General features: G+C 39.8%; 1 non-coding gene across 1 annotated transcript; it reads right to left on the bottom strand.

Moving 5' to 3' along the window:
* Nucleotides 1-8481: 8481 nt before the first annotated feature.
* On the bottom strand, nucleotides 8482-8588 carry LOC136156606 (U6 spliceosomal RNA). Its single transcript, XR_010661100.1, has one exon. It is a non-coding gene; the product is annotated as a U6 spliceosomal RNA (small nuclear RNA).
* Between the last annotated feature and the right edge of the window lie 548 nt (nucleotides 8589-9136).

The following is a 9136-nucleotide window of genomic DNA, read 5'->3' on the forward strand; positions in this document are numbered from 1 at the left end:
TCAGATAGAATCCAAATTTGGATTCAAACTGCAGTTCTTGAATTTAGAAGATATGTAGCCCACGTGGTCCTTCCAAATAGATTAGAAGTTTTGGATCTGGGGGCAATGCTTCTTTCATCTCAGCACCTTCCACTTTATCTGGCACAATGCCTAATACAAGAAATCAGGCCAAGAAATACTTGTGGGATAGAGCTAAGTATGATTTCCAAGATGAACATCTGCTAGCTTGTTACTGACCTGCTGCTGTTCCCCAGCCCTGTGTGTGGAGGTGGAGGCATGGCAGGGATTTCTGCAACAACTTTTTCCTTCAGTTCACCTCTCTGGACATGATTCATACCACTGCACATCAGGTGCTGAGAAACTATTTCCTAAAAATATAGGTGGGCCTTAGAAAGCTGAAAATAAGCTGAGGAAGCTAAGTGCCTCATGACTGCTTCCTTCCACACGAGACAAGGGGATGAGCCAAATGCTTCCTGATTTGCCTCAATTTGCAAATACAGAACAAAAATATCACTCCCAGTGATGAAGGACTTTTTCTTTAGGTACAGTCAGGCCATGAACTCTTGGCTGTGCCCTTAAATGAAGTCAGGAGTATGCCAAACCCACAGCCATGGTCTGTTTGAAAGTCAGATGTCAAGTCCTAGTTCTCAACTAGGGACAGTTTTGTGCTAGGAGACATCTGCCAATGTTCAGAGACAACTTTGGTTATCACGGCTGAAGATTTCAACTGGTATCTAAATAAAAAGATATAAATAAATTATCTTTTTAGCATTATCCCTGAGACAGTGCTAAACATTTACAATGGATGCAAAGAACAATCACTCATAAGAAAGAATCATTCAACTCACAAAATCACTAGCGCAGAGGTTGAGAATCCTAGGCATAGATAAGACAAAACACAGGGCTAGTGACATGCTGAATTCACACAGAGCCTGCTGCATAAGGTACTGGCGTCCTTCCCCTCTCTTTCTGCTTTTCGTCAGCCGCTCAGGCAGCATCATCTCTACTCTTCCCAGCTGCAGCCTTCTGGATGTGGCGTTCGCACATTAGGGGGCAGCGTGAGTTCAGACTTTCAGCCTCTTGTGGCAGGAGCCAGAGTCCCATTAGATGGTAAACTATGGGAGAATGAACTGAACATGCATTGCTCACCTCCTCACACTCAGGGTAGCACAGTCTTGTGAGAGGGGGATGCCTTTGTCTGGTGTCTCACCTTTTCCCTGCTGAGCTCATGGGGGTGAAATCTGTCTCTTTCCAGTTCCACAATTCTGCATCCTTCACCCCATTCCAGAAAAGGGAAGGAGGGGAAACAACGAGGGCTCAACATTTTAAAGTGTGCTCTGCACTTGCTCAGAAGGAAGGAACTAGTTTCAGCTGACGTCGCGCTTCTGTGCCTGCTCCCTGAGTGGTGTTTTTCTTTGATGATTTCCCAGGGGCACGGTCCTGCTCTAAAGACTGGTTCACCTGGCTGGCTGGGTTGGGATCCTGCTGACCAAGGTTTGACTAGCTGTGTAACTTTAGACCTCTGAACCTCAGTTTTTCCTTTTATGTAAAAGGAGAATGCTGTGACTGATCATTTTAGTTGTGCTACATGGATTTAAAAATATATATATACACATCATCTGCCATGGACCACTACCTCCATTAACACAGTGATGAAGATTACCATATGCCAACACTGTGTTAAGTTATTTACACACTATCATATTTAATTATCACCATAATCTATTTTTGATCTCCTTGCAGTCCAAGGGACTCTCAAAAGTCTTCTCCAACACCACAGTTCAAAAACATCAATTCTTCCTTGCTCAGCTTTCTTTATAGTCCAACTCTCACATTCATACATGACTACTGGAAAAACCACAGCTTTGACTAGACAGACCTTTGTTGGCAAAGTAAAGTCTGCTTTTTTATGTGCTGTCTAGCTTGGTCATAGCTTTTCTTCCAAGGAGATCAAACCAGTCAATCCTAAAGGAAATCAGTCCTGAATATTTATTGGAAGGGTTGAAGCTGAAACTCCAATAGTTTGGCCACCTGATTCATTGGAAAAGACCCTGATTCTGGGAAAGATTGAGGGCAGGAAGAGAAGGGGACGGCAGAGGATGAGATGGTTGGATGGTATCACAGACTCATTAGACATCAGTTTGAGTGAGCTCTGGGAGTTGGTGATGGACAGGGAAACCTGGCGTGCTTCAGTCCATGGGGCCACAAACAGTCGGACATGGACATGACTGAGCGACTGAACTGATAATCTATTTTTTAAGAGGAGTAAACTGAGGCACATAAAGAGAGAACTTGCTCAAGATCAGGCAGCCTATAGGTGGTGGAATCATTTAAACCTGGTAGTTTACACTGAGCTCTGCCTTAGTGATATAGAGAAAGAACTTTGAATAATGTCAGGTACTCTGAAAATCCCCAAACTTCCCCTCTGCATTTTGTGTTTGTTCTTTATACTTTCCACTAATATGTACTGAGCAGCTCTTGTGTGCTACAGACTGTCCCAGAGAAGGTCACACTAGGTTTCTCCAGCTCTGCCCCTGCAGGACTCACAGGGAGGCAGAGATCAAATTTCTAATGTAGTCCCTGAACCAGCCTACCATTCTCTGATGGCCTGCTGGGTGCCGGTGCTCAGATTCACAGCAAAAAGAACACCCAGTGTCCTACACCCATGACCATGCATAGAGACAATTAAATCTGTTGGGCTAAGTAGCTACTTCTATGAATGATGAAGTTACAAGTGTTCTTCATCACTTCAGGGAAACCTTTTTTGTCTGTCAAAGTCCCTGTTGGGAGGGAAGTTTGGGGGAGAATGGATACATGTGTATGTATGACTGAGTCCTTTGCCTGTCTACCTGAAACTATCACACATTGTTAATTGTCTATGCTCCAATATAAAATAAAAGGTTAAAAGAGAAAGTCCCCTTTATATGGTCTCACAGCAGCATGTACCTCCTGACTCCATAATGTCCAGTCTGCATTATGTGTGTGTTAAGAATGTGAACAATGTTGAACAGCCTTTGCTGATAATTTTTGCCAGGTGTTTACCACACCTGGTTGTTTATAATATTTCAGAAATAAGTCAAGTGAGTAAACTGGAGTTGATGCTACAGGCTAGGCCTTAATATCTTAATATCTTACCATGCATTCTGCCTGTATTATCTTATCATGTGAGATGCATTGGTGCTAATGTTTTGCAGATAAAGAAACAGGCTTAGGAGTTCACCTTCACACAGCTAGCAAGTGTGGAGTCAGGATACTAACCCAGACTCATCTGGATCCAAAGAATCCAGAATTTGAAAACTAGATATTTACAAGTTTGCAGTCATGTGGGAGAAGATGTTATAATCAGCAGTAAAGCATGTGGGGTCCAGAGTCAGTCAGCTTGGGTTCAAATCTTCATTTGAAGGTCCATTACCCTTCACATAAAAGGTGTTGGATCTTTAGTCCTATATCCCTTCTGTGCCTGAGTTTATTTATACGTAAAGCAGAGATTAAAAAATAGTTTCTTATGGTGTTATTGTGAGGGTTAATTGTATTATTTGTAAAGTATTTAGAGCTTGGCATATCATATGTGGCCACATATCTACTTTTATTCTCCTTCTATAAATAAAGATGACTTTATCTTCTTCTATGAAGATAAATGGCTTTACAGAACATTTACGACTGCTTCTATATTATATTTAGGATTCTGCACCTAAGTATCCCAATTTGATGAGAAATGTTGAAATTTAAATGCTGCTGACAAAAATCTCTTAACAGTAATTAATACGAATGTGCATTTTCTACATGGCAGCACCTCCACAAATTCATTCAAACAATCACTGGTATTTAGCAGTATCTTATTGATTTGAGCTGTCTTGCTAAGTGTATCTCTAAGAAACCGTTTAGATCATCACTGAGGTTTTAAGCTGCCTGCTCACTTTAGAAGTCAATCCAAAGCTGACTGCAACGCTGCTGATCTGAGGATTGGCAAGCACACAGGGGTATTTCTGGGTGACTACACTAACTCTACCCAGTTAGTGTAGTCACCCAGAAACACTAACTGACCCACCGAGAAAGGCCACCTGGGACTAACCCACATTTTTCAGAGCCAGAAATCTGTCTTGCTGCCTGCAAAGACTCTGGCACAGTCAAGCATAGGGTGCATTTGCGTAGTGCTTGCCATAGCCCCAAGTGCCTCAGATGATTTCTCTGGGTCCTTGGAGCTTGTAGCTGTGTGTGTGAGCAGATGCCCCTAGTTTGAGAAGGGGGGTGTGTGGATAGTTGCAAGTTGAATGACACTTTGCCGACACAAACCAAAATCAACTGCCTTTGGTGTTAGTAAGGACTGGATTGGAAAACAAGCGACCAGAGTTTTGAAGGGCAACCTGGCACTGCCATCTTTCCTTAATAACAATGCACATGTGCCCACACACAATTATCCCCTAGAGCAGAGATAACATTCAAAAGACAAGAGATGCGAGCTGAGAGCAGAGGTTGTCTTTCATTGTGTGTCTTTCTCTCTGAGCATCATCTAAGAGGTCTTGGGAAGTTGATCTTTATCCTCTAAGGAAGATGGAGATAACAACAGCAATTAGCATTGATTGAATTCTTACCACGTATTACACGCCAGGCAGGATGGCTGCTATCCAAAAGTCTACAAGCAATAAATGCTGGAGAGGGTGTGGAGAAAAGGGAACCTTCTTACACTGTTGGTGGGAATGCAAACTAGTACAGCCACTATGGAAAACAGTGTGGAGATTTCTTAAAAAACTGGAAATAGAACTGCCATATGACCCAGCAATACCACTCCTGGGCATACACACTGAGGAAACCAGATCTGAAAGAGACACGTGCACCCCAATGTTCATCGCAGCACTGTTTATAATAGCCAGGACATGGAAGCAACCTAGATGCCCATCAGCAGTTGAATGGATAAGAAAGCTGTGGTACATATACACCATGGAATATTACTCAGCCGTTAAAAAGAATGCATTTGAATCAGTTCTAATGAGATGGATGAAACTGGAGCCCATTATACAGAGTGAAGTAAGCCAGAAAGATAAAGAACATTACAGCATACTAACACATATATATGGAATTTAGAAAGATGTTAATGATAACCCTATATGCAAAACAGAAAAAGAGACACAGAAGTACAGAACAGACTTTTGAACTCTGTGGGAGAAGGCGAGGGTGGGATGTTTCAAAAGAACAGCATGTATATTATCTATGGTGAAACAGATCACTAGCCCAGGTGGGATGCATGAGACGAGTGCTCAGGCCTGGTGCACTGGGAGGACCCAGAGGAGTCGGGTGGAGAGGGAGGTGGGAGGGGGGATCGGGATGGGGAATACGTGTAACTCTATGGCTGATTCGTGTCAATGTATGACAAAACCCACTGAAATGTTGTGAAGTAATTGGCCTCCAACTAATAAAATAAAATTTAATTAAAAAAAAAATGAGTTCTTACCATATGCTAGACATTTGACAAACATCATTTAATCTACTCAACAATTCTAGCTTCTTGAGTGCTCTTTTTATTTCCATTTTCCTGTCGAAGAAATTGAGGAGACACAGAGTGTGAGTAATTGGTCCAAGATCGCTGAGCTGGAAGTGGTAGAGCCCAGATTTGAAAACAGCCTGCCTTGTTAACCAATATCTATCGTGTCTTCTGGAATTCATCATCACTTCCATAGCTATTTATGGCAGCAGAGTACTGTATCAGCCTTCACATAGTATAGTAAGTCCCCTACGTAAAAGGAGTTTATTCCAAGAGTGTGCTTATAAGTGCAATTTGTTTATAAGTCCAACAAAGTTAGCCCAGGTATGCAACTAAGACAATCAGCCATATAGTACTGTACTGTAACAGGTTTATAATACTTTTTCACATAAATAATACAAACAAACACAAAAAACAAAGAAAACATTTTTAGTCTTACAGTGCACTACCTTGAGAAGTACAAGTATAGAATGACAGCTGGCACACAGGGGCTGGAATTGAGTGAACAGGTAAGAAGAGCTACTGACTGGAGGAGGGACAGGAGGTGGGTGATGGTAGAGCTGAAGGATTGTCAGCAATAGGAGATGGAGAGCAAGCTGTAATTTCACTCATGCCTGACATCGATGGGGTACATGTTGGCATCTTTTAAAGTTTGAAACTTCAAGGTTTGTGTGTAGGGGACTTACTGCACAGGGAAACTTTCCTTACTTCAAGCGGGAAGTAGAGCGCAAGTGAGATTAGCTCCATTTTCAAGGACTTCAGAGAACAGACAAACGAGGAAAAAATATAAAGAGATGAGAGTTCGATTCAGTCAAAGAGAAAATTTAACAACAAATTAGAACCACAGAAGAAAACTATACATACAGCTGTTAAGAAAGAATAGCTCTCTAGTTACCGATATGGAAGCTATGAGAGAAAAAAATACCAGGCAGGAGGGTGTGCATAATTGCTCTAATTATGTTACAAAAATAAAATATTCATGTATGTTTATAAACGCATAGACTTTGCTGGTAGTAGAGATGGCTCCTGTAAGGGAAGCTCTTCTGAAGCGAGCAGGGGAGGAGGGAGATGTAATTTTCACTGTGAACATTTTTTTATCTTTTTAACCTTTGTGCCATGAGTTTGTATTACTTAGTTGAAATGAACTTTTAAGCTAGAGATAAGAAACAGAATGGACTGTACTTTGAGGTGGTGAGTGGACAAGGAATATTCAAACAGACAGTAAAGATACCAGAGCTGGTGTAAAGATACTTTGGAGGGTAGAATGGGGCTTGGAGTTATTCTAATGACTTTCAATTATACTATACTCCTGTCCCTGGAAACGGCACTTTCACCATACTGCCTATGGGGAAAATACCTTGAGGATAGCATGTTATCTCTGTCTGAGGGTGGTCAGGGGATCCTATAGGGTGTCCATGACCTTGGAGACCCCCAAACAGATGAGGACAAACTTGACTTTGAGTGTTCTATTTTGGATCATCATTTATCCTTCAAAAGGCCAAGGCCCAAGAACCTATATTCTATCATCAATTCCTGCCACTGCCTCCACAATCCTATTTCCTTTTAATATGCTGTGAATAAGCTTTTCTCTACCTTAGCTGGGTGGGCTACATTGTTCTCTCTCACCGGGATGTCCTTCCTCAAACTCTCAGCAAGTTTGCGTCCTTCTTTTCCTTCCAGTGTCAGTTTAACTAAGACATTCTCAGGAAGATTTCCCTTGACCATTTACCCAGGCAAGATTCTCCACTGTTCTCCAATACATTTCCTCATTTATTATCTTTAAATAAATGTGTATGTTTGTCACAGCTGCTGTAGCAAAGTACCTGAGTGGCTTAAACAGCAGAAATGCACTGTCTCACAGTTCTAAAGGCTAGAAGTCCAAGATCAAGGTGTTGGCAGGGTTAGTTCCTACTGAGGACTGTGTTCCATGACTCTGTACTAGTTTCTGGTGGTGTGCTGACAGCCTTTGGAGTTCTTGGCTTGTAGAAACATCACCCTCATTTCTGTTTTCATCTTAACATATATTATAATTCTACCACATGCCTCTGTATCCAAGTCTCCCCTTTTTATCAGGACATCAGTCACACTGGATTAAGGCCCACCCTAATAACTTTATCTTAGCTAATTACATATGCAATGATGCTGCTTCTGAATGAGGTCATATTGTGAGATACTGGGAGTTAGGACTTCAACACATGAATTTGGTTGACACAATTCAGTCCATAATAAAATGTATTCAACGTGATTTATTTGTTTACCTGTTTATTGTTTCTTATTCCTCCACTGGACTGTGAACACTGTGGGGGCAGAGATGACATTTCCTTCCCTTCTGTAAGCTTGGTATTCACCAAAGTGCTTTGCACACAGTACAAATTGGACTTCATTTCTGTTAGCTTGTCTCTTATTGTTGCTAATTTGTACATTTTTGTAACAGACTCTAGATAATAATGTTTGGTTGGTTAGATGAAATTCAAATAAATTTTCAAGTCTGTGACTTGTATTTTAATCTTTGAGATATCTTTTTAAAACTGACTGACAGTTTTAATTCAGATTTCCAATCTATATTCATTTGTGAGATGGCCAGTCTGTATTTGTCTGATTTTGACTTCTAGGTTATATTAGCTTTGAATATAAATTGGAAGTGTTCAGTGATGTTATCTGTTCCTTGAACATCCAGTCAAAAGTTACCTGAAAAACTCACTTGGTATGAATAGAAGTGTTTGGGGATGGGGAAAAGAGATAGTTTTAACTATTAATTCCACTTTTTCCTAGTGGTTAAGATCTTTTCTTGTATATTGGGATTTTTTTTTTTTTAAATTTTTATTTTTTGAAGGATGGTAAGGAACCAAGTTTTTAATCTTGAAAAACAATAAAGGGAAAGAATCAAAGATTGATCCTGCCTTCCCTATATGGTCTTTTGGTTTGTTGGTTTGTTTTTGTTTTTTTTCCATTTATTTTTATTAGTTGGAGGCTAATTACAATATTGTAGTGGTTTTTGTCATAAAAATATGGAACGCTTCACGAATTTGCGTGTCATCCTTGTGCAGGGGCCATGCTAATCTTCTCTGTATCGTTCCAAATTTAGTATATGTGCTGCCGAAGCGAGCACTATATTGAGATTTTTAATGATCATTCAACTTTTTTGTTTTTTTTTTTGAATCAGGTTTGATAAATTATATTTTTAAAGAAATTGATCTTGTAATCAAAAACCTTCACAACTATTGGCCTAAAGTTGTAAGTAATATTTTATATCTCTTTTTAACCTCTATAGTATCTTCTATTTCTTTTCTTGATTAACTTTCCTAGGAGTATGTATGGCTTATTATAAGTCTCTTCAAAGAACCAACTATTGGCTTTTTGTCCCATTTCTTTTCTAGTTTATCAGCTATTTAAAATTTTTTTCTTATTTTCCTTCAATACACTAGCTCTTCTGTTAGCTTATTTTTTATGACCATTTTTCATAATATGAAAATTTCAGGCATTAGTTTTTCTTGTAAGGTTTACAATTCAACATGTAGCATTTTCACTACTTCATATTTCTAATTATCTAAAAATTTCTATTATTCTTTCTTCTTTGATCTATTTTTAAAATTCTGTCTGAATATTAAAATTGTAATGCTATTTTTAATAACTGCTTAATAATTTTTTCTAATTAAA

The sequence above is a fragment of the Muntiacus reevesi genome, chromosome 1, assembly GCF_963930625.1.
Source record: "Muntiacus reevesi chromosome 1, mMunRee1.1, whole genome shotgun sequence".
NCBI classification, from domain to species: domain Eukaryota; kingdom Metazoa; phylum Chordata; class Mammalia; order Artiodactyla; family Cervidae; genus Muntiacus; species Muntiacus reevesi.